Raw genomic sequence first — 24,800 nt, forward strand, 5'->3', positions numbered from 1 at the left:
TGGGCTGATATGTCTCGGAGCTTGTGCACTGAGACTTCCAAAAGAAGAATTCAAATAGGGCTGACATACCACCGAATGGGGCAGAACATGGCCTGGATGGGTTCTGGACCTAGGAAAAGGCAGTCGTCTCGCCTTCCTGATATTTCAAGATCCCACCCCGAAACACACACACACACTGTGGGAGATCTTGAGGTAAGATTCAGACCTCTCCCCTCCAATATAGAACAACCTTCGTCACCCTCCTGTTCCACTGAGATTCTGGCTCAAGTGTCCCACCTCAGTCTCTAGGGGAGATCAAGGCTTCCCCTATGATGCCTCCCAGGCTTCTCTCTTTTACTCTCATCCCCTTGGGTCATTTCCCCCCTTGCAGTGTGAATGGGCCTCTCATTGTTTCCAACCTGGAGATTGATTCATGCAAATTCTGTGAAATCTTATCATTTCCTCTCTCCTTTTTCAGTCTCTGTCTCTAGATGTGTCTGTTTCTTATCCTTCCTAAATTCAGTCTATTAATTTTTCCCTCTCTCTCTGTCTCTCTTGTGTATGCATGCCTATGAATATATGTATGCATGTCTATTGTTAGCCTAGGTTTAAGTTTTAGGTTTTAGTTTTCAGTGAGATAAAGGATTGGGATTGGAGTTGCTGTGAGGGGAAGGGATAGGGGTGATGCTCTTGTTTCTGGTTGACTGAGTGATGTGAGTTCTTAGTCTCTTTTTCATATCAACCCCTCCTCATAGACACCACTTGCAAATAGTCTCTCATATTCAGTTTGCTACCTTTTAATTTGTGAATGCTTAGCCTTTTTTGTTGCAAAGCTGTTCAATTGCATAGAAGCCCCTGGTGTTCTTTGGTTTCCTGTTTCCCTTACTTGAAGAGACCCATTTTTGCTTCCCACACCAAATGTTAAGGAGCCTAAGGCACGTGCTTATTTCAAGGAGTTTCAAACCTCCCTTGTGGCTCATCCGGTAAAGAGTCCACCTGCAAGGCGGGAGACCTGGGTTCGATTCCCGGGTTGGGAAATCCCCTGGAGAAGGGAAAAGCTACCCGCTCCAGTATTCTGGCCTGGAGAATCCAATGGCCTGTATAGTCCATGGGGTTGCAAAAAGTCAGACAAAACTGAGCGACTTTCACTTTCACTCAGAACTTCTAGCTTTGGGTTGACGTGTGTCACTGGTTTTGTGGTGCTATGAGAACAAAAGGCAATGTGATTCTTCAGATGCAGCCATCCAGTTTTGCCATGGCCCTTTCTTGAAGAGGCTTTTGTGTTCCCATTTGCAGATTCTCCCCTCCTTTGTAGTAGGTGAATTGACCATAGAAGCTTGGGTTTATTTCTTGGACTCTCAACTCTGTTGTACGGATCTGGATGCGTGTGTATGTTTGTGTGCCCAACACCACACTGTCCAGATGATCCTAGTGTAGCAGTCTAGTTGGCTATCAGGCATCCTGGTAGACCCATATCAGGCCTTCTTTCCTTAGACTGTACAGACAATATAGGCTCCTTTGTGTTTTCATACCCATTTTGGAGTTCCTTGGTTTAGTGCCCTGAGAACATTGCTTGGCAACTTGAGAGGAATAGCACGGACCCTCTGGATTGCCTTCGGGGATGTGACATCATTTTACCAATAGGAATCCTTCCAATCCATGAGCTCAGCTTATTTTCCATCGGATCATGTGGATATCATCTTCTTTCAACCATCTCTTGCAGTTTTCTGAGACCAGGTCCTTCCCTCCTGGGTTAGATGGACTCCTGGGTATTTCCTCCTAGTGTATGTCATTGTCAATGGGGTTGATACTTAGCTTCTCATTCTAAGAGTTTGTGGTGAGCATTGGAAATGCAAAGGATTTTCCCCCCTTCCCCTCTGTCCATCTCTCTGAGCCACCAGGTAGAACAGGCGTAGTCAGGGTCACACGGGGCTCAGGGAGTGCAGCTAGACTGTGTTTCTCAGGCCCTCAGTGCTGGGCATCATTCGCTATACTCTCCATGAACCTTCCTTGGTCTGGTGTCCCTTCAGACCTCTCCCTAGTTTTAATAACCTTGCTTGTGTTCTTTGTCTCTTTGGAGACACATCCTTTATCAGCTGTGTGTTTGCAAGTGTTTGTCTGCCAGTGTGTGACGTATCCTTTGCGTTTTTTCGTAAGGTCTTTACCAGAGTGGAGACCTTTGATTTTGCACAGTCCACAGTATTGCCTTTTTGTGCATTGCCTTTCTGTATTGTTTCTGAAGACTCCAAGCTCATGTCTAGCCTCTGCTCGATTTTCTGCTGGATTTGTGAGATGTTTGGCATGGAAAATATGTCTCAGAAAAATTCGAAACGAATTTGGTGTAAGGTGTCAAGTTTCCATCCTCATTCACGTCATCCCCTCTGGTTTTCAATTCATCGCTCCTGAACTCCTTTGGAGACCTTGTGGGAAGTTTGGTTGCCTTTCAGTTTGAATTCCTGCTCTTTAACAGATTCACCCAGTTCTGCCAGCAGGGACATGGTAAAGGGTGAGTGAGGGGCAGCCTGCCCTCCCAGCACTGACCACACTGTGTGGTGAGTGTTGCTCTCCCCTCTGGGAGCCCCAGGCCACAGGCATCCCAGTGAGTAGCCAGCTCTGTTCGCAGCTGAAAGGAGTTAGTCTCTCAGGAGCCTCTGTGAGGTTGCCTTTGGGTCTCCCAGGGTGGGAGTTTACAGTGACAGGACCCATGGCACTGCAAGTGAAGTGAGAACCCATATGACATCCGCCACTGCTCCTAAAGAGATGCACCTGAGGCCCCTTGAAGGTCCTGCACAGAGAGCTCTTTAGTGGACATGCTGGAAACTCTGTTTCCTCGTGGGCTGCCCAGGGCAGGCTCTCAGCAGTCCAGACACAGACCACGGTGATGACCGGCTCTGCTCTCTCCAAAGGGTTTTCATTGGTGTGTATCCTCATCTGAGCAGTCAGGCCATGTGTACTGCCTCTCCTTGCAACTTCTAGGCCAGGGCTCCTAGGCTAGAACTCTCAGGTCTAACTTGTAGAACTAGGCTACACCGGCCAAGTGCATTGCCTGTCCTCGCAACGTCACAGCTCTCTTCTCTTCTTTACTGCACATTGATTTTCAAGAGTGTGTTTGGGCCACAAGGATGTTGGGTCTTTCTCTAGCCTTATCTCATGAAGTTGAGACAACCTCATTGTTTCTGGTTGTTCCTGTGCTCTGTTTTTCCCATTCTCTTTCCTGGCTTCTTTTTGTGACTTTGTTTGTGCCTGAGGAAGAGCTCAGCATTTCTCTTCTGCCTGAGACATCACACAACAGTAATGCCCACCTGGAGATTAGTTGCCAAAAGGGCCTCGTTTTGCAGATGACATCTTGAAATCACCTGCACTGCCGTTTCTGATACACAAAGGCTGCCCTAAAGGAAATAAAAAACAAGTCCCAAGTCTAGTCTTAAAATATGTGGGCTGTCTAATGAAACCACCTTTTCTATGATTTCATTGATAGGCATTAACTGGAGACATCCAGAATATGGGAAGACACTGAGATATGAGAGAATTAAAGGTTGTCAGGGGCAAGGGAGGAACAGGGAGTGCTTGAGGTGAATACAGGATTTGCAGGGGGTGAGGGAGGGTTGGTTGTGGAGAATGAAAGAGTCCCCAACTAGAAAGTGGTGATGGTTGCAGAGGATCGTGAAGGTCCTTAATGCTCCAGAAGCGTACCACCTAACATCAATTTTATTGATTAAAAATTTAAGGAAAAAACACACAAATCTGTGACAAACAAAATAGAAATCAAGAAAATAAAATACAGAAAAACTGAATGAAAAGAAGCTCAGGGGAAGCGAATTCAATCTCCACTGGGTAGAAAGTGAGTTGATGGCATCCACGGGTGGCAGAGAGGGATGGAGGATGCAAAGGCAAACCCTCCCCTGGACACGGTGTTTCCAGAAATGGAAATTTGGAAAGGGCTCTGGGTCTCTGTCCAGAGCAGGGGTCGATTCTCCTTGCAGAGGTGGGTCAATCATCGTGGGCATCTGGGTCTTGGGCAGAAGCCAGGGCAGGCTCTCCCTTCAGAGGTGTTCTCTTATCCCCTGACTCAGGTTCTCCTGCCAAAATCCGAGCACGGGCAGGCAGAAGCGAACATGTAGGTGGAGGTGGAGGTTCTCCCCCGGGGATTGGAGCATTGGTGCCTGGGCCTGAGGGTCCTGCTTGCACAGAGATCTGATCTTCCCAGTGTGCTGGCCAATACCCAGTTGGCCTGGTGTCTATGGGAAGGCATGTCTCAGGTCTCGATCTCCTCTCAGTGGATCCCTGAGTCCTGGACAGGTAGCAACCACCTCTGTAGAGACAGGGCTGGGAAGTGGAGCCTGGTTGAACCTGGGGGCTGGTGCTGGAGCTGTGAGAGAAGAAAAGGTTACCCACAGGCCTGCCTTTGCCCTTTGCCTCTCTGGAGACAATTCTACCCTGAGCTGTGGAGACAATTCTCAGTTTAGGAAGTCACAATAGGATGTCGTCCTGCCTGCAGTCCACCAAGCAGAAGGTCTGAGGCCAGCCTTTGCTCCAGGTCCAGCACCAGCTTTGGGGGACTCCTCCTGTGTAGCTCAGGACTCCTTCCCCACACACTCACATGCACCAGCACCTCCTCACCTCTGTGCTCACCGTGCTGGGCTCCTGGTCCTCCTGCTGCCTCAGAGGCAGAGGTTCTCAGGGCTCTGGGTCGGACCCGGGCGTGCTGAGCTCCGTGGCAGCCTGAGACTGGGCCGCCGGGTGTGTCTTGGGTGGTGAAGGGGCAGCAGGCCTTCCCTGCTTCCTCTTCATTCCCAGTTGGGCTGAACCCTCTGTGGGCTCGCTCACCTGGAGGCTGCACTAGGCCTCAAGGGCGGGGGGTGGTGCTCCGACCCCTCCCTCGGGGAGGTGGATGGGGTGTCCCTCTCATCGGCCATATCCAGTGGGAAGCTCTGCAATGACAGTGACCATCAGCCAGCCCTGCTTGGAGTTTTCTGAGCTGGGCCTGGTCAGTATGGCTGTTGCTTCTGCCTACTCAAACTTTGGCTCCCAGAACCAACAGAGACGTGTGTCTGCTCAGATACCTACCCGGGAGAATGGAGACCCACCTGAGGGTGTGAGGTCAGCCTGGGCGGCTGGTGTTGCCTGCCCTGTCCTCATCCCACCCAGCCTGCTTTCCCCTGGGATGTGGATACAACCGGCCCACAGACTTCTGACCCCACATCCGCCTCGGTTTGCTTGAGGCAGACACACCCCAAGAAACCCCCATCCACACACACAGGCAAAGGACCGAGTGTTTCCGGGTGGCATGGGAGAGGTGGCCTGGCCCGGCCTGGGGCTCCCTGTGTTACCTTTCTGTTTCTCTGGGCAAAGGGCCAGAGGCCTCTCGGCGGGGGCCCTGAGCCAGCGTCCACAGGGTTCCCACACACTCTGCCTGTGAGCTCTCCTGAGGCCCCGGCCTCTGGGCAGGGGCAAACAGCAGAACATCTTGGCAGCAAGTGATCTGGCTGGGGCTCCTCTCCACCCTGGAGGCCTGGATACCTGTGTTCCGGGTTCTGTTGTTTTATGTTGCCAGGAAGTGACATCATTTCCTGGGGTTTGTGCTGAGGTCCCTTCCCCAAAGCTCCCCAAGAAATCTCTTGGTTTCTGACTGCTGAACCCACCCCCCCCCCCGAGGCCATGTGCAGGCACAGAGACGCCCACACAGCTCACCCTACATCCTTGGGGAGCCCTGGATGCAGCCAGGGCCTGAGCTCGGAGGACCCCGCTGCTCTCAGACCAGACCCCTTTTTCTCATAAGTGATGTGGCCCTGGACAAGCATATGCCCCTCAGGGTTTCCCCAGTCTCTCCATCTGCAGAGTGTGGATCACTCTCCCATCTGCCTCCTAGGTCTGTCGGCCTATGATCACCTCCGTGCCTTTCAACCTTGGGCTGATATGTCTCGGAGCTTGTGCACTGAGACTTCCAAAAGAAGAATTCAAATAGGGCTGACATACCACCGAATGGGGCAGAACATGGCCTGGATGGGTTCTGGACCTAGGAAAAGGCAGTCGTCTCGCCTTCCTGATATTTCAAGATCCCACCCCGAAACACACACACACACTGTGGGAGATCTTGAGGTAAGATTCAGACCTCTCCCCTCCAATATAGAACAACCTTCGTCACCCTCCTGTTCCACTGAGATTCTGGCTCAAGTGTCCCACCTCAGTCTCTAGGGGAGATCAAGGCTTCCCCTATGATGCCTCCCAGGCTTCTCTCTTTTACTCTCATCCCCTTGGGTCATTTCCCCCCTTGCAGTGTGAATGGGCCTCTCATTGTTTCAAACCTGGAGATTGATTCATGCAAATTCTGTGAAATCTTATCATTTCCTCTCTCCTTTTTCAGTCTCTCTCTCTAGATGTGTCTGTTTCTTATCCTTCCTAAATTCAGTCTATTAATTTTTCCCTCTCTCTCTGTCTCTCTTGTGTATGCATGCCTATGAATATATGTATGCATGTCTATTGTTAGCCTAGGTTTAAGTTTTAGGTTTTAGTTTTCAGTGAGATAAAGGATTGGGATTGGAGTTGCTGTGAGGGGAAGGGATAGGGGTGATGCTCTTGTTTCTGGTTGACTGAGTGATGTGAGTTCTTAGTCTCTTTTTCATATCAACCCCTCCTCATAGACACCACTTGCAAATAGTCTCTCATATTCAGTTTGCTACCTTTTAATTTGTGAATGCTTAGCCTTTTTTGTTGCAAAGCTGTTCAATTGCATAGAAGCCCCTGGTGTTCTTTGGTTTCCTGTTTCCCTTACTTGAAGAGAGCCATTTTTGCTTCCCACACCAAATGTTAAGGAGCCTAAGGCACGTGCTTATTTCAAGGAGTTTCAAACCTCCCTTGTGGCTCATCCGGTAAAGAGTCCACCTGCAAGGCGGGAGACCTGGGTTCGATTCCCGGGTTGGGAAATCCCCTGGAGAAGGGAAAAGCTACCCGCTCCAGTATTCTGGCCTGGAGAATCCAATGGCCTGTATAGTCCATGGGGTTGCAAAAAGTCAGACAAAACTGAGCGACTTTCACTTTCACTCAGAACTTCTAGCTTTGGGTTGACGTGTGTCACTGATTTTGTGGTGCTATGAGAACAAAAGGCAATGTGATTCTTCAGATGCAGCCATCCAGTTTTGCCATGGCCCTTTCTTGAAGAGGCTTTTGTGTTCCCATTTGCAGATTCTCCCCTCCTTTGTAGTAGGTGAATTGACCATAGAAGCTTGGGTTTATTTCTTGGACTCTCAACTCTGTTGTACGGATCTGGATGCGTGTGTATGTTTGTGTGCCCAACACCACACTGTCCAGATGATCCTAGTGTAGCAGTCTAGTTGGCTATCAGGCATCCTGGTAGACCCATATCAGGCCTTCTTTCCTTAGACTGTACAGACAATATAGGCTCCTTTGTGTTTTCATACCCATTTTGGAGTTCCTTGGTTTAGTGCCCTGAGAACATTGCTTGGCAACTTGAGAGGAATAGCACGGACCCTCTGGATTGCCTTCGGGGATGTGACATCATTTTACCAATAGGAATCCTTCCAATCCATGAGCTCAGCTTATTTTCCATCGGATCATGTGGATATCATCTTCTTTCATCCATCTCTTGCAGTTTTCTGAGACCAGGTCCTTCCCTCCTGGGTTAGATGGACTCCTGGGTATTTCCTCCTAGTGTATGTCATTGTCAATGGGGTTGATACTTACCTTCTCATTCTAAGAGTTTGTGGTGAGCATTGGAAATGCAAACGATTTTCCCCCCTTCCTCTCTGTCCATCTCTCTGAGCCACCAGGTAGAAGAGGCGTAGTCAGGGTCACCCGGGGCTCAGGGAGTGCAGCTAGACTGTGTTTCTCAGGCCCTCAGTGCTGGGCATCATTCGCTATACTCTCCATGAACCTTCCTTGGTCTGGTGTCCCTTCAGACCTCTCCCTAGTTTTAATAACCTTGCTTGTGTTCTTTGTCTCTTTGGAGACACATCCTTTATCAGCTGTGTGTTTGCAAGTGTTTGTCTGCCAGTGTGTGACGTATCCTTTGCGTTTTTTCGTAAGGTCTTTACCAGAGTGGAGACCTTTGATTTTGCACAGTCCACAGTATTGCCTTTTTGTGCATTGCCTTTCTGTATTGTTTCTGAAGACTCCAAGCTCATGTCTAGCCTCTGCTCGATTTTCTGCTGGATTTGTGAGATGTTTGGCATGGAAAATATGTCTCAGAAAAATTCGAAACTAATTTGGTGTAAGGTGTCAAGTTTCCATCCTCATTCACGTCATCCCCTCTGGTTTTCAATTCATCGCTCCTGAACTCCTTTGGAGACCTTGTGGGAAGTTTGTTTGCCTTTCAGTTTGAATTCCTGCTCTTTAACAGATTCACCCAGTTCTGCCAGCAGGGACACGGTAAAGGGTGAGTGAGGGGCAGCCTGCCCTCCCAGCACTGACCACACTGTGTGGTGAGTGTTGCTCTCCCCTCTGGGAGCCCCAGGCCACAGGCATCCCAGTGAGTAGCCAGCTCTGTTCGCAGCTGAAAGGAGTTAGTCTCTCAGGAGCCTCTGTGAGGTTGCCTTTGGGTCTCCCCGGGTGGGAGTTTACAGTGACAGGACCCATGGCACTGCAAGTGAAGTGAGAACCCATATGACATCCGCCACTGCTCCTAAAGAGATGCACCTGAGGCCCTTTGAAGGTCCTGCACAGAGAGCTCTTTAGTGGACATGCTGGAAACTCTGTTTCCTCGTGGGCTGCCCAGGGCAGGCTCTCAGCAGTCCAGACACAGACCACGGTGATGACCGGCTCTGCTCTCTCCAAAGGGTTTTCATTGGTGTGTATCCTCATCTGAGCAGTCAGGCCATGTGTACTGCCTCTCCTTGCAACTTCTAGGCCAGGGCTCCTAGGCTAGAACTCTCAGGTCTAACTTGTAGAACTAGGCTACACCGGCCAAGTGCATTGCCTGTCCTCGCAACGTCACAGCTCTCTTCTCTTCTTTACTGCACATTGATTTTCAAGAGTGTGTTTGGGCCACAAGGATGTTGGGTCTTTCTCTAGCCTTATCTCATGAAGTTGAGACAACCTCATTGTTTCTGGTTGTTCCTGTGCTCTGTTTTTCCCATTCTCTTTCCTGGCTTCTTTTTGTGACTTTGTTTGTGCCTGAGGAAGAGCTCAGCATTTCTCTTCTGCCTGAGACATCACACAACAGTAATGCCCACCTGGAGATTAGTTGCCAAAAGGGCCTCGTTTTGCAGATGACATCTTGAAATCACCTGCACTGCCGTTTCTGATACACAAAGGCTGCCCTAAAGGAAATAAAAAACAAGTCCCAAGTCTAGTCTTAAAATATGTGGGCTGTCTAATGAAACCACCTTTTCTATGATTTCATTGATAGGCATTAACTGGAGACATCCAGAATATGGGAAGACACTGAGATATGAGAGAATTAAAGGTTGTCAGGGGCAAGGGAGGAACAGGGAGTGCTTGAGGTGAATACAGGATTTGCAGGGGGTGAGGGAGGGTTGGTTGTGGAGAATGAAAGAGTCCCCAACTAGAAAGTGGTGATGGTTGCAGAGGATCGTGAAGGTCCTTAATGCTCCAGAAGCGTACCACCTAACATCAATTTTATTGATTAAAAATTTAAGGAAAAAACACACAAATCTGTGACAAACAAAATAGAAATCAAGAAAATAAAATACAGAAAAACTGAATGAAAAGAAGCTCAGGGGAAGCGAATTCAATCTCCACTGGGTAGAAAGTGAGTTGATGGCATCCACGGGTGGCAGAGAGGGATGGAGGATGCAAAGGCAAACCCTCCCCTGGACACGGTGTTTCCAGAAATGGAAATTTGGAAAGGGCTCTGGGTCTCTGTCCAGAGCAGGGGTCGATTCTCCTTGCAGAGGTGGGTCAATCATCGTGGGCATCTGGGTCTTGGGCAGAAGCCAGGGCAGGCTCTCCCTTCAGAGGTGTTCTCTTATCCCCTGACTCAGGTTCTCCTGCCAAAATCCGAGCACGGGCAGGCAGAAGCGAACATGTAGGTGGAGGTGGAGGTTCTCCCCCGGGGATTGGAGCATTGGTGCCTGGGCCTGAGGGTCCTGCTTGCACAGAGATCTGATCTTCCCAGTGTGCTGGCCAATACCCAGTTGGCCTGGTGTCTATGGGAAGGCATGTCTCAGGTCTCGATCTCCTCTCAGTGGATCCCTGAGTCCTGGACAGGTAGCAACCACCTCTGTAGAGACAGGGCTGGGAAGTGGAGCCTGGTTGAACCTGGGGGCTGGTGCTGGAGCTGTGAGAGAAGAAAAGGTTACCCACAGGCCTGCCTTTGCCCTTTGCCTCTCTGGAGACAATTCTACCCTGAGCTGTGGAGACAATTCTCAGTTTAGGAAGTCACAATAGGATGTCGTCCTGCCTGCAGTCCACCAAGCAGAAGGTCTGAGGCCAGCCTTTGCTCCAGGTCCAGCACCAGCTTTGGGGGACTCCTCCTGTGTAGCTCAGGACTCCTTCCCCACACACTCACATGCACCAGCACCTCCTCACCTCTGTGCTCACCGTGCTGGGCTCCTGGTCCTCCTGCTGCCTCAGAGGCAGAGGTTCTCAGGGCTCTGGGTCGGACCCGGGCGTGCTGAGCTCCGTGGCAGCCTGAGACTGGGCCGCCGGGTGTGTCTTGGGTGGTGAAGGGGCAGCAGGCCTTCCCTGCTTCCTCTTCATTCCCAGTTGGGCTGAACCCTCTGTGGGCTCGCTCACCTGGAGGCTGCACTAGGCCTCAAGGGCGGGGGGTGGTGCTCCGACCCCTCCCTCGGGGAGGTGGATGGGGTGTCCCTCTCATCGGCCATATCCAGTGGGAAGCTCTGCAATGACAGTGACCATCAGCCAGCCCTGCTTGGAGTTTTCTGAGCTGGGCCTGGTCAGTATGGCTGTTGCTTCTGCCTACTCAAACTTTTGCTCCCAGAACCAACAGAGACGTGTGTCTGCTCAGATACCTACCCGGGAGAATGGAGACCCACCTGAGGGTGTGAGGTCAGCCTGGGCGGCTGGTGTTGCCTGCCCTGTCCTCATCCCACCCAGCCTGCTTTCCCCTGGGATGTGGATACAACCGGCCCACAGACTTCTGACCCCACATCCGCCTCGGTTTGCTTGAGGCAGACACACCCCAAGAAACCCCCATCCACACACACAGGCAAAGGACCGAGTGTTTCCGGGTGGCATGGGAGAGGTGGCCTGGCCCGGCCTGGGGCTCCCTGTGTTACCTTTCTGTTTCTCTGGGCAAAGGGCCAGAGGCCTCTCGGCGGGGGCCCTGAGCCAGCGTCCACAGGGTTCCCACACACTCTGCCTGTGAGCTCTCCTGAGGCCCCGGCCTCTGGGCAGGGGCAAACAGCAGAACATCTTGGCAGCAAGTGATCTGGCTGGGGCTCCTCTCCACCCTGGAGGCCTGGATACCTGTGTTCCGGGTTCTGTTGTTTTATGTTGCCAGGAAGTGACATCATTTCCTGGGGTTTGTGCTGAGGTCCCTTCCCCAAAGCTCCCCAAGAAATCTCTTGGTTTCTGACTGCTGAACCCACCCCCCCCCCGAGGCCATGTGCAGGCACAGAGACGCCCACACAGCTCACCCTACATCCTTGGGGAGCCCTGGATGCAGCCAGGGCCTGAGCTCGGAGGACCCCGCTGCTCTCAGACCAGACCCCTTTTTCTCATAAGTGATGTGGCCCTGGACAAGCATATGCCCCTCAGGGTTTCCCCAGTCTCTCCATCTGCAGAGTGTGGATCACTCTCCCATCTGCCTCCTAGGTCTGTCGGCCTATGATCACCTCCGTGCCTTTCAACCTTGGGCTGATATGTCTCGGAGCTTGTGCACTGAGACTTCCAAAAGAAGAATTCAAATAGGGCTGACATACCACCGAATGGGGCAGAACATGGCCTGGATGGGTTCTGGACCTAGGAAAAGGCAGTCGTCTCGCCTTCCTGATATTTCAAGATCCCACCCCGAAACACACACACACACTGTGGGAGATCTTGAGGTAAGATTCAGACCTCTCCCCTCCAATATAGAACAACCTTCGTCACCCTCCTGTTCCACTGAGATTCTGGCTCAAGTGTCCCACCTCAGTCTCTAGGGGAGATCAAGGCTTCCCCTATGATGCCTCCCAGGCTTCTCTCTTTTACTCTCATCCCCTTGGGTCATTTCCCCCCTTGCAGTGTGAATGGGCCTCTCATTGTTTCAAACCTGGAGATTGATTCATGCAAATTCTGTGAAATCTTATCATTTCCTCTCTCCTTTTTCAGTCTCTCTCTCTAGATGTGTCTGTTTCTTATCCTTCCTAAATTCAGTCTATTAATTTTTCCCTCTCTCTCTGTCTCTCTTGTGTATGCATGCCTATGAATATATGTATGCATGTCTATTGTTAGCCTAGGTTTAAGTTTTAGGTTTTAGTTTTCAGTGAGATAAAGGATTGGGATTGGAGTTGCTGTGAGGGGAAGGGATAGGGGTGATGCTCTTGTTTCTGGTTGACTGAGTGATGTGAGTTCTTAGTCTCTTTTTCATATCAACCCCTCCTCATAGACACCACTTGCAAATAGTCTCTCATATTCAGTTTGCTACCTTTTAATTTGTGAATGCTTAGCCTTTTTTGTTGCAAAGCTGTTCAATTGCATAGAAGCCCCTGGTGTTCTTTGGTTTCCTGTTTCCCTTACTTGAAGAGAGCCATTTTTGCTTCCCACACCAAATGTTAAGGAGCCTAAGGCACGTGCTTATTTCAAGGAGTTTCAAACCTCCCTTGTGGCTCATCCGGTAAAGAGTCCACCTGCAAGGCGGGAGACCTGGGTTCGATTCCCGGGTTGGGAAATCCCCTGGAGAAGGGAAAAGCTACCCGCTCCAGTATTCTGGCCTGGAGAATCCAATGGCCTGTATAGTCCATGGGGTTGCAAAAAGTCAGACAAAACTGAGCGACTTTCACTTTCACTCAGAACTTCTAGCTTTGGGTTGACGTGTGTCACTGATTTTGTGGTGCTATGAGAACAAAAGGCAATGTGATTCTTCAGATGCAGCCATCCAGTTTTGCCATGGCCCTTTCTTGAAGAGGCTTTTGTGTTCCCATTTGCAGATTCTCCCCTCCTTTGTAGTAGGTGAATTGACCATAGAAGCTTGGGTTTATTTCTTGGACTCTCAACTCTGTTGTACGGATCTGGATGCGTGTGTATGTTTGTGTGCCCAACACCACACTGTCCAGATGATCCTAGTGTAGCAGTCTAGTTGGCTATCAGGCATCCTGGTAGACCCATATCAGGCCTTCTTTCCTTAGACTGTACAGACAATATAGGCTCCTTTGTGTTTTCATACCCATTTTGGAGTTCCTTGGTTTAGTGCCCTGAGAACATTGCTTGGCAACTTGAGAGGAATAGCACGGACCCTCTGGATTGCCTTCGGGGATGTGACATCATTTTACCAATAGGAATCCTTCCAATCCATGAGCTCAGCTAATTTTCCATCGGATCATGTGGATATCATCTTCTTTCATCCATCTCTTGCAGTTTTCTGAGACCAGGTCCTTCCCTCCTGGGTTAGATGGACTCCTGGGTATTTCCTCCTAGTGTATGTCATTGTCAATGGGGTTGATACTTACCTTCTCATTCTAAGAGTTTGTGGTGAGCATTGGAAATGCAAACGATTTTCCCCCCTTCCTCTCTGTCCATCTCTCTGAGCCACCAGGTAGAAGAGGCGTAGTCAGGGTCACCCGGGGCTCAGGGAGTGCAGCTAGACTGTGTTTCTCAGGCCCTCAGTGCTGGGCATCATTCGCTATACTCTCCATGAACCTTCCTTGGTCTGGTGTCCCTTTAGACCTCTCCCTAGTTTTAATAACCTTGCTTGTGTTCTTTGTCTCTTTGGAGACACATCCTTTATCAGCTGTGTGTTTGCAAGTGTTTGTCTGCCAGTGTGTGACGTATCCTTTGCGTTTTTTCGTAAGGTCTTTACCAGAGTGGAGACCTTTGATTTTGCACAGTCCACAGTATTGCCTTTTTGTGCATTGCCTTTCTGTATTGTTTCTGAAGACTCCAAGCTCATGTCTAGCCTCTGCTCGATTTTCTGCTGGATTTGTGAGATGTTTGGCATGGAAAATATGTCTCAGAAAAATTCGAAACGAATTTGGTGTAAGGTGTCAAGTTTCCATCCTCATTCACGTCATCCCCTCTGGTTTTCAATTCATCGCTCCTGAACTCCTTTGGAGACCTTGTGGGAAGTTTGGTTGCCTTTCAGTTTGAATTCCTGCTCTTTAACAGATTCACCCAGTTCTGCCAGCAGGGACACGGTAAAGGGTGAGTGAGGGGCAGCCTGCCCTCCCAGCACTGACCACACTGTGTGGTGAGTGTTGCTCTCCCCTCTGGGAGCCCCAGGCCACAGGCATCCCAGTGAGTAGCCAGCTCTGTTCGCAGCTGAAAGGAGTTAGTCTCTCAGGAGCCTCTGTGAGGTTGCCTTTGGGTCTCCCCGGGTGGGAGTTTACAGTGACAGGACCCATGGCACTGCAAGTGAAGTGAGAACCCATATGACATCCGCCACTGCTCCTAAAGAGATGCACCTGAGGCCCCTTGAAGGTCCTGCACAGAGAGCTCTTTAGTGGACATGCTGGAAACTCTGTTTCCTCGTGGGCTGCCCAGGGCAGGCTCTCAGCAGTCCAGACACAGACCATGGTGATGACCGGCTCTGCTCTCTCCAAAGGGTTTTCATTGGTGTGTATCCTCATCTGAGCAGTCAGGCCATGTGTACTGCCTCTCCTTGCAACTTCTAGGCCAGGGCTCCTAGGCTAGAACTCTCAGGTCTAACTTGTAGAACTAGGCTACACCGGCCAAGTGCATTTCCTGTCCTCGCAACGTCACAGCTCTCTTCTCTTCTTTACTGCACATTGATTTTCAAGAGTGTGTTTGGGCCACAAGGATGTTGGGTCTTTCTCTAGCCTTATCTCATGAAGTTGAGACAACCTCATTGTTTCTGGTTGTTCCTGTGCTCTGTTTTTCCCATTCTCTTTCCTGGCTTCTTTTTGTGACTTTGTTTGTGCCTGAGGAAGAGCTCAGCATTTCTCTTCTGCCTGAGACATCACACAACAGTAATGCCCACCTGGAGATTAGTTGCCAAAAGGGCCTCGTTTTGCAGATGACATCTTGAAATCACCTGCACTGCCGTTTCTGATACACAAAGGCTGCCCTAAAGGAAATAAAAAACAAGTCCCAAGTCTAGTCTTAAAATATGTGGGCTGTCTAATGAAACCACCTTTTCTATGATTTCATTGATAGGCATTAACTGGAGACATCCAGAATATGGGAAGACACTGAGATATGAGAGAATTAAAGGTTGTCAGGGGCAAGGGAGGAACAGGGAGTGCTTGAGGTGAATACAGGATTTGCAGGGGGTGAGGGAGGGTTAGTAGTGGAGAATGAAAGAGTCCCAAACTAGAAAGTGGTGATGGTTGCAGAGGATCGTGAAGGTCCTTAATGCTCCAGAAGCGTACCACCTAACATCAATTTTATTGATTAAAAATTTAAGGAAAAAATACACAAATCTGTGACAAACAAAATAGAAATCAAGAAAATAAAATACAGAAAAACTGAATGAAAAGAAGCTCAGGGGAAGCGAATTCAATCTCCACTGGGTAGAAAGTGAGTTGATGGCATCCACGGGTGGCAGAGAGGGATGGAGGATGCAAAGGCAAACCCTCCCCTGGACACGGTGTTTCCAGAAATGGAAATTTGGAAAGGGCTCTGGGTCTCTGTCCAGAGCAGGGGTCGATTCTCCTTGCAGAGGTGGGTCAATCATCGTGGGCATCTGGGTCTTGGGCAGAAGCCAGGGCAGGCTCTCCCTTCAGAGGTGTTCTCTTATCCCCTGACTCAGGTTCTCCTGCCAAAATCCGAGCACGGGCAGGCAGAAGCGAACATGTAGGTGGAGGTGGAGGTTCTCCCCCGGGGATTGGAGCATTGGTGCCTGGGCCTGAGGGTCCTGCTTGCACAGAGATCTGATCTTCCCAGTGTGCTGGCCAATACCCAGTTGGCCTGGTGTCTATGGGAAGGCATGTCTCAGGTCTCGATCTCCTCTCAGTGGATCCCTGAGTCCTGGACAGGTAGCAACCACCTCTGTAGAGACAGGGCTGGGAAGTGGAGCCTGGTTGAACCTGGGGGCTGGTGCTGGAGCTGTGAGAGAAGAAAAGGTTACCCACAGGCCTGCCTTTGCCCTTTGCCTCTCTGGAGACAATTCTACCCTGAGCTGTGGAGACAATTCTCAGTTTAGGAAGTCACAATAGGATGTCGTCCTGCCTGCAGTCCACCAAGCAGAAGGTCTGAGGCCAGCCTTTGCTCCAGGTCCAGCACCAGCTTTGGGGGACTCCTCCTGTGTAGCTCAGGACTCCTTCCCCACACACTCACATGCACCAGCACCTCCTCACCTCTGTGCTCACCGTGCTGGGCTCCTGGTCCTCCTGCTGCCTCAGAGGCAGAGGTTCTCAGGGCTCTGGGTCGGACCCGGGCGTGCTGAGCTCCTGGCAGCCTGAGACTGGGCCGCCGGGTGTGTCTTGGGTGGTGAAGGGGCAGCAGGCCTTCCCTGCTTCCTCTTCATTCCCAGTTGGGCTGAACCCTCTGTGGGCTCGCTCACCTGGAGGCGGCACTAGGCCTCAAGGGCGGGGGGTGGTGCTCCGACCCCTCCCTCGGGGAGGTGGATGGGGTGTCCCTCTCATCGGCCATATCCAGTGGGAAGCTCTGCAATGACAGTGACCATCAGCCAGCCCTGCTTGGAGTTTTCTGAGCTGGGCCTGGTCAGTATGGCTGTTGCTTCTGCCTACTCAAACTTTGGCTCCCAGAACCAACAGAGACGTGTGTCTGCTCAGATACCTACCCGGGAGAATGGAGACCCACCTGAGGGTGTGAGGTCAGCCTGGGCGGCTGGTGTTGCCTGCCCTGTCCTCATCCCACCCAGCCTGCTTTCCCCTGGGATGTGGATACAACCGGCCCACAGACTTCTGACCCCACATCCGCCTCGGTTTGCTTGAGGCAGACACACCCCAAGAAACCCCCATCCACACACACAGGCAAAGGACCGAGTGTTTCCGGGTGGCATGGGAGAGGTGGCCTGGCCCGGCCTGGGGCTCCCTGTGTTACCTTTCTGTTTCTCTGGGCAAAGGGCCAGAGGCCTCTCGGCGGGGGCCCTGAGCCAGCGTCCACAGGGTTCCCACACACTCTGCCTGTGAGCTCTCCTGAGGCCCCGGCCTCTGGGCAGGGGCAAACAGCAGAACATCTTGGCAGCAAGTGATCTGGCTGGGGCTCCTCTCCACCCTGGAGGCCTGGATACCTGTGTTCCGGGTTCTGTTGTTTTATGTTGCCAGGAAGTGACATCATTTCCTGGGGTTTGTGCTGAGGTCCCTTCCCCAAAGCTCCCCAAGAAATCTCTTGGTTTCTGACTGCTGAAACCCCCCCCCCCCCGAGGCCATGTGCAGGCACAGAGACGCCCACACAGCTCACCCTACATCCTTGGGGAGCCCTGGATGCAGCCAGGGCCTGAGCTCGGAGGACCCCGCTGCTCTCAGACCAGACCCCTTTTTCTCATAAGTGATGTAGCCCTGGACAAGCATATGCCCCTCAGGGTTTCCCCAGTCTCTCCATCTGCAGAGTGTGGATCACTCTCCCATCTGCCTCCTAGGTCTGTCGGCCTATGATCACCTCTGTGCCTTTCAACCTTGGGCTGATATGTCTCGGAGCTTGTGCACTGAGACTTCCAAAAGAAGAATTCAAATAGGGCTGACATACCACCGAATGGGGCAGAACATGGCCTGGATGGGTTCTGGACCTAGGAAAAGGCAGTCGTCTCGCCTTCCTGATATTTCAAGATCCCACCCCGAAACACACACACACACTGTGGGAGATCTTGAGGTAAGATTCAGACCTCTCCCCTCCAATATAGAACAACCTTCGTCACCCTCCTGTTCCACTGAGATTCTGGCTCAAGTGTCCCACCTCAGTCTCTAGGGGAGATCAAGGCTTCCCCTATGATGCCTCCCAGGCTTCTCTCTTTTACTCTCATCCCCTTGGGTCATTTCCCCCCTTGCAGTGTGAATGGGCCTCTCATTGTTTCAAACCTGGAGATTGATTCATGCAAATTCTGTGAAATCTTATCATTTCCTCTCTCCTTTTTCAGTCTCTCTCTCTAGATGTGTCTGTTTCTTATCCTTCCTAAATTCAGTCTATTAATTTTTCCCTCTCTCTCTGTCTCTCTTGTGTATGCATGCCTATGAATATATGTATGCATGTCTATTGTTAGCCTAGGTTTAAGTTTTAGGTTTTAGTTTTCAGTGAGATAAAGGATTGGGATTGGAGTTGCTGTGAGGGGAAGGGATAGGGGTGATGCTCTTGTTTCTGGTTGACTGAGTGATGTGAGTTCTTAGTCTCTTTTTCATATCAACCCCTCCTCATAGACACCACTTGCAAATAGTCTCTCATATTCAGTTTGCTACCTTTTAATTTGTGAATGCTTAGCCTTTTTTGTTGCAAAGCTGTTCAATTGCATAGAAGCCCCTGGTGTTCTTTGGTTTCCTGTTTCCCTTACTTGAAGAGACCCATTTTTGCTTCCCACACCAAATGTTAAGGAGCCTAAGGCACGTGCTTATTTCAAGGAGTTTCAAACCTCCCTTGTGGCTCATCCGGTAAAGAGTCCACCTGCAAGGCGGGAGACCTGGGTTCGATTCCCGGGTTGGGAAATCCCCTGGAGAAGGGAAAAGCTACCCGCTCCAGTATTCTGGCCTGGAGAATCCAATGGCCTGTATAGTCCATGGGGTTGCAAAAAGTCAGACAAAACTGAGCGACTTTCACTTTCACTCAGAACTTCTAGCTTTGGGTTGACGTGTGTCACTGATTTTGTGGTGCTATGAGAACAAAAGGCAATGTGATTCTTCAGATGCAGCCATCCAGTTTTGCCATGGCCCTTTCTTGAAGAGGCTTTTGTGTTCCCATTTGCAGATTCTCCCCTCCTTTGTAGTAGGTGAATTGACCATAGAAGCTTGGGTTTATTTCTTGGACTCTCAACTCTGTTGTACGGATCTGGATGCGTGTGTATGTTTGTGTGCCCAACACCACACTGTCCAGATGATCCTAGTGTAGCAGTCTAGTTGGCTATCAGGCATCCTGGTAGACCCATATCAGGCCTTCTTTCCTTAGACTGTACAGACAATATAGGCTCCTTTGTGTTTTCATACCCATTTTGGAGTTCCTTGGTTTAGTGCCCTGAGAACATTGCTTGGCAACTTGAGAGGAATAGCACGGACCCTCTGGATTGCCTTCGGGGATGTGACATCATTTTACCAATAGGAATCCTTCCAATCCATGAGCTCAGCTTATTTTCCATCGGATCATGTGGATATCATCTTCTTTCATCCATCTCTTGCAGTTTTCTGAGACCAGGTCCTTCCCTCCTGGGTTAGATGGACTCCTGGGTATTTCCTCCTAGTGTATGTCATTGTCAATGGGGTTGATACTTACCTTCTCATTCTAAGAGTTTGTGGTGAGCATTGGAAATGCAAACGATTTTCCCCCCTTCCCCTCTGTCCATCTCTCTGAGCCACCAGGTAGAACAGGCGTAGTCAGGGTCACCCGGGGCTCAGGGAGTGCAGCTAGACTGTGTTTCTCAGGCCCTCAGTGCTGGGCATCATTCGCTATACTCTCCATGAACCTTCCTTGGTCTGGTGTCCCTTCAGACCTCTCCCTAGTTTTAATAACCTTGCTTGTGTTCTTTGTCTCTTTGGAGACACATCCTTTATCAGCTGTGTGTTTGCAAGTGTTTGTCTGCCAGTGTGTGACGTATCCTTTGCGTTTTTTCGTAAGGTCTTTACCAGAGTGGAGACCTTTGATTTTGCACAGTCCACAGGATTGCCTTTTTGTGCATTGCCTTTCTGTATTGTTTCTGAAGACTCCAAGCTCATGTCTAGCCTCTGCTCGATTTTCTGCTGGATTTGTGAGATGTTTGGCATGGAAAATATGTCTCAGAAAAATTCGAAACGAATTTGGTGTAAGGTGTCAAGTTTCCATCCTCATTCACGTCATCCCCTCTGGTTTTCAATTCATCGCTCCTGAACTCCTTTGGAGACCTTGTGGGAAGTTTGGTTGCCTTTCAGTTTGAATTCCTGCTCTTTAACAGATTCACCCAGTTCTGCCAGCAGGGACACGGTAAAGGGTGAGTGAGGGGCAGCCTGCCCTCCCAGCACTGACCACACTGTGTGGTGAGTGTTGCTCTCCCCTCTGGGAGCCCCAGGCCACAGGCATCCCAGTGAGTAGCCAGCTCTGTTCGCAGCTGAAAGGAGTTAGTCTCTCAGGAGCCTCTGTGAGGTTGCCTTTGGGTCTCCCCGGGTGGGAGTTTACAGTGACAGGACCCATGGCACTGCAAGTGAAGTGAGAACCCATATGACATCCGCCACTGCTCCTAAAGAGATGCACCTGAGGCCCCTTGAAGGTCCTGCACAGAGAGCTCTTTAGTGGACATGCTGGAAACTCTGTTTCCTCGTGGGCTGCCCAGGGCAGGCTCTCAGCAGTCCAGACACAGACCACGGTGATGACCGGCTCTGCTCTCTCCAAAGGGTTTTCATTGGTGTGTATCCTCATCTGAGCAGTCAGGCCATGTGTACTGCCTCTCCTTGCAACTTCTAGGCCAGGGCTCCTAGGCTAGAACTCTCAGGTCTAACTTGTAGAACTAGGCTACACCGGCCAAGTGCATTGCCTGTCCTCGCAACGTCACAGCTCTCTTCTCTTCTTTACTGCACATTGATTTTCAAGAGTGTGTTTGGGCCACAAGGATGTTGGGTCTTTCTCTAGCCTTATCTCATGAAGTTGAGACAACCTCATTGTTTCTGGTTGTTCCTGTGCTCTGTTTTTCCCATTCTCTTTCCTGGCTTCTTTTTGTGACTTTGTTTGTGCCTGAGGAAGAGCTCAGCATTTCTCTTCTGCCTGAGACATCACACAACAGTAATGCCCACCTGGAGATTAGTTGCCAAAAGGGCCTCGTTTTGCAGATGACATCTTGAAATCACCTGCACTGCCGTTTCTGATACACAAAGGCTGCCCTAAAGGAAATAAAAAACAAGTCCCAAGTCTAGTCTTAAAATATGTGGGCTGTCTAATGAAACCACCTTTTCTATGATTTCATTGATAGGCATTAACTGGAGACATCCAGAATATGGGAAGACACTGAGATATGAGAGAATTAAAGGTTGTCAGGGGCAAGGGAGGAACAGGGAGTGCTTGAGGTGAATACAGGATTTGCAGGGGGTGAGGGAGGGTTGGTTGTGGAGAATGAAAGAGTCCCCAACTAGAAAGTGGTGATGGTTGCAGAGGATCGTGAAGGTCCTTAATGCTCCAGAAGCGTACCACCTAACATCAATTTTATTGATTAAAAATTTAAGGAAAAAATACACAAATCTGTGACAAACAAAATAGAAATCAAGAAAATAAAATACAGAAAAACTGAATGAAAAGAAGCTCAGGGGAAGCGAATTCAATCTCCACTGGGTAGAAAGTGAGTTGATGGCATCCACGGGTGGCAGAGAGGGATGGAGGATGCAAAGGCAAACCCTCCCCTGGACACGGTGTTTCCAGAAATGGAAATTTGGAAAGGGCTCTGGGTCTCTGTCCAGAGCAGGGGTCGATTCTCCTTGCAGAGGTGGGTCAATCATCGTGGGCATCTGGGTCTTGGGCAGAAGCCAGGGCAGGCTCTCCCTTCAGAGGTGTTCTCTTATCCCCTGACTCAGGTTCTCCTGCCAAAATCCGAGCACGGGCAGGCAGAAGCGAACATGTAGGTGGAGGTGGAGGTTCTCCCCCGGGGATTGGAGCATTGGTGCCTGGGCCTGAGGGTCCTGCTTGCACAGAGATCTGATCTTCCCAGTGTGCTGGCCAATACCCAGTTGGCCTGGTGTCTATGGGAAGGCATGTCTCAGGTCTCGATCTCCTCTCAGTGGATCCCTGAGTCCTGGACAGGTAGCAACCACCTCTGTAGAGACAGGGCTGGGAAGTGGAGCCTGGTTGAACCTGGGGGCTGGTGCTGGAGCTGTGAGAGAAGAAAAGGTTACCCACAGGCCTGCCTTTGCCCTTTGCCTCTCTGGAGACAATTCTACCCTGAGCTGTGGAGACAATTCTCAGTTTAGGAAGTCACAATAGGATGTCGTCCTGCCTGCAGTCCACCAAGCAGAAGGTCTGAGGCCAGCCTTTGCTCCAGGTCCAGCACCAGCTTTGGGGGACTCCTCCTGTGTAGCTCAGGACTCCTTCCCCACACACTCACATGCACCAGCACCTCCTCACCTCTGTGCTCACCGTGCTGGGCTCCTGGTCCTCCTGCTGCCTCAGAGGCAGAGGTTCTCAGGGCTCTGGGTCGGACCCGGGCGTGCTGAGCTCCTGGCAGCCTGAGACTGGGCCGCCGGGTGTGTCTTGGGTGGTGAAGGGGCAGCAGGCCTTCCCTGCTTCCTCTTCATTCCCAGTTGGGCTGAACCCTCTGTGGGCTCGCTCACCTGGAGGCGGCACTAGGCCTCAAGGGCGGGGGGTGGTGCTCCGACCCCTCCCTCGGGGAGGTGGATGGGGTGTCCCTCTCATCGGCCATATCCAGTGGGAAGCTCTGCAATGACAGTGACCATCAGCCAGCCCTGCTTGGAGTTTTCTGAGCTGGGCCTGGTCAGTATGGCTGTTGCTTCTGCCTACTCAAACTTTGGCTCCCAGAACCAACAGAGACGTGTGTCTGCTCAGATACCTACCCGGGAGAATGGAGACCCACCTGAGGGTGTGAGGTCAGCCTGGGCGGCTGGTGTTGCCTGCCCTGTCCTCATCCCACCCAGCCTGCTTTCCCCTGGGATGTGGATACAACCGGCCCACAGACTTCTGACCCCACATCCGCCTCGGTTTGCTTGAGGCAGACACACCCCAAGAAACCCCCATCCACACACACAGGCAAAGGACCGAGTGTTTCCGGGTGGCATGGGAGAGGTGGCCTGGCCCGGCCTGGGGCTCCCTGTGTTACCTTTCTGTTTCTCTGGGCAAAGGGCCAGAGGCCTCTCGGCGGGGGCCCTGAGCCAGCGTCCACAGGGTTCCCACACACTCTGCCTGTGAGCTCTCCTGAGGCCCCGGCCTCTGGGCAGGGGCAAACAGCAGAACATCTTGGCAGCAAGTGATCTGGCTGGGGCTCCTCTCCACCCTGGAGGCCTGGATACCTGTGTTCCGGGTTCTGTTGTTTTATGTTGCCAGGAAGTGACATCATTTCCTGGGGTTTGTGCTGAGGTCCCTTCCCCAAAGCTCCCCAAGAAATCTCTTGGTTTCTGACTGCTGAAACCCCCCCCCCCCCCGAGGCCATGTGCAGGCACAGAGACGCCCACACAGCTCACCCTACATCCTTGGGGAGCCCTGGATGCAGCCAGGGCCTGAGCTCGGAGGACCCCGCTGCTCTCAGACCAGACCCCTTTTTCTCATAAGTGATGTAGCCCTGGACAAGCATATGCCCCTCAGGGTTTCCCCAGTCTCTCCATCTGCAGAGTGTGGATCACTCTCCCATCTGCCTCCTAGGTCTGTCGGCCTATGATCACCTCTGTGCCTTTCAACCTTGGGCTGATATGTCTCGGAGCTTGTGCACTGAGACTTCCAAAAGAAGAATTCAAATAGGGCTGACATACCACCGAATGGGGCAGAACATGGCCTGGATGGGTTCTGGACCTAGGAAAAGGCAGTCGTCTCGCCTTCCTGATATTTCAAGATCCCACCCCGAAACACACACACACACTGTGGGAGATCTTGAGGTAAGATTCAGACCTCTCCCCTCCAATATAGAACAACCTTCGTCACCCTCCTGTTCCACTGAGATTCTGGCTCAAGTGTCCCACCTCAGTCTCTAGGGGAGATCAAGGCTTCCCCTATGATGCCTCCCAGGCTTCTCTCTTTTACTCTCATCCCCTTGGGTCATTTCCCCCCTTGCAGTGTGAATGGGCCTCTCATTGTTTCAAACCTGGAGATTGATTCATGCAAATTCTGTGAAATCTTATCATTTCCTCTCTCCTTTTTCAGTCTCTCTCTCTAGATGTGTCTGTTTCTTATCCTTCCTAAATTCAGTCTATTAATTTTTCCCTCTCTCTCTGTCTCTCTTGTGTATGCATGCCTATGAATATATGTATGCATGTCTATTGTTAGCCTAGGTTTAAGTTTTAGGTTTTAGTTTTCAGTGAGATAAAGGATTGGGATTGGAGTTGCTGTGAGGGGAAGGGATAGGGGTGATGCTCTTGTTTCTGGTTGACTGAGTGATGTGAGTTCTTAGTCTCTTTTTCATATCAACCCCTCCTCATAGACACCACTTGCAAATAGTCTCTCATATTCAGTTTGCTACCTTTTAATTTGTGAATGCTTAGCCTTTTTTGTTGCAAAGCTGTTCAATTGCATAGAAGCCCCTGGTGTTCTTTGGTTTCCTGTTTCCCTTACTTGAAGAGACCCATTTTTGCTTCCCACACCAAATGTTAAGGAGCCTAAGGCACGTGCTTATTTCAAGGAGTTTCAAACCTCCCTTGTGGCTCATCCGGTAAAGAGTCCACCTGCAAGGCGGGAGACCTGGGTTCGATTCCCGGGTTGGGAAATCCCCTGGAGAAGGGAAAAGCTACCCGCTCCAGTATTCTGGCCTGGAGAATCCAATGGCCTGTATAGTCCATGGGGTTGCAAAAAGTCAGACAAAACTGAGCGACTTTCACTTTCACTCAGAACTTCTAGCTTTGGGTTGACGTGTGTCACTGATTTTGTGGTGCTATGAGAACAAAAGGCAATGTGATTCTTCAGATGCAGCCATCCAGTTTTGCCATGGCCCTTTCTTGAAGAGGCTTTTG

The sequence above is a fragment of the Giraffa tippelskirchi genome, chromosome 9, assembly GCF_054371585.1.
Source record: "Giraffa tippelskirchi isolate mGirTip1 chromosome 9, T2T-mGirTip1v1.2.pri, whole genome shotgun sequence".
Lineage (NCBI taxonomy): Eukaryota > Metazoa > Chordata > Mammalia > Artiodactyla > Giraffidae > Giraffa > Giraffa tippelskirchi.